The sequence below is a fragment of the Myotis brandtii genome, unplaced genomic scaffold (genome assembly GCF_000412655.1).
Source record: "Myotis brandtii unplaced genomic scaffold, ASM41265v1 scaffold693, whole genome shotgun sequence".
NCBI lineage: Eukaryota > Metazoa > Chordata > Mammalia > Chiroptera > Vespertilionidae > Myotis > Myotis brandtii.
In genome coordinates, this window is record NW_005370710.1 from 2148141 (window position 1) to 2148391 (window position 251).

A 251-nucleotide genomic window follows, 5' to 3' on the forward strand; every position below is an offset into this window, starting at 1 on the left:
CGGGAACAGCTGCGCACCTGCCACGCTCACGGTCCGCGTGACGCTGGTGTCTGATCTGCTTGGTGGGCGTGAGGGGCAGGGTTTGGTTCAGCCTGGCTCAGGGCGGCCTCGCTGCTGTAGAGGATGTGACGGGAACCCCACTTCCTGGAACGAGGTGACAGGAAGTGCTGCCAGCCCAGCTGTGCCGCCTCAGAGGCCCGCTTGTCACCTCTTCCTGCAGGTCGCCCAGCTCCTCCCTGCAGCCTGCCCTG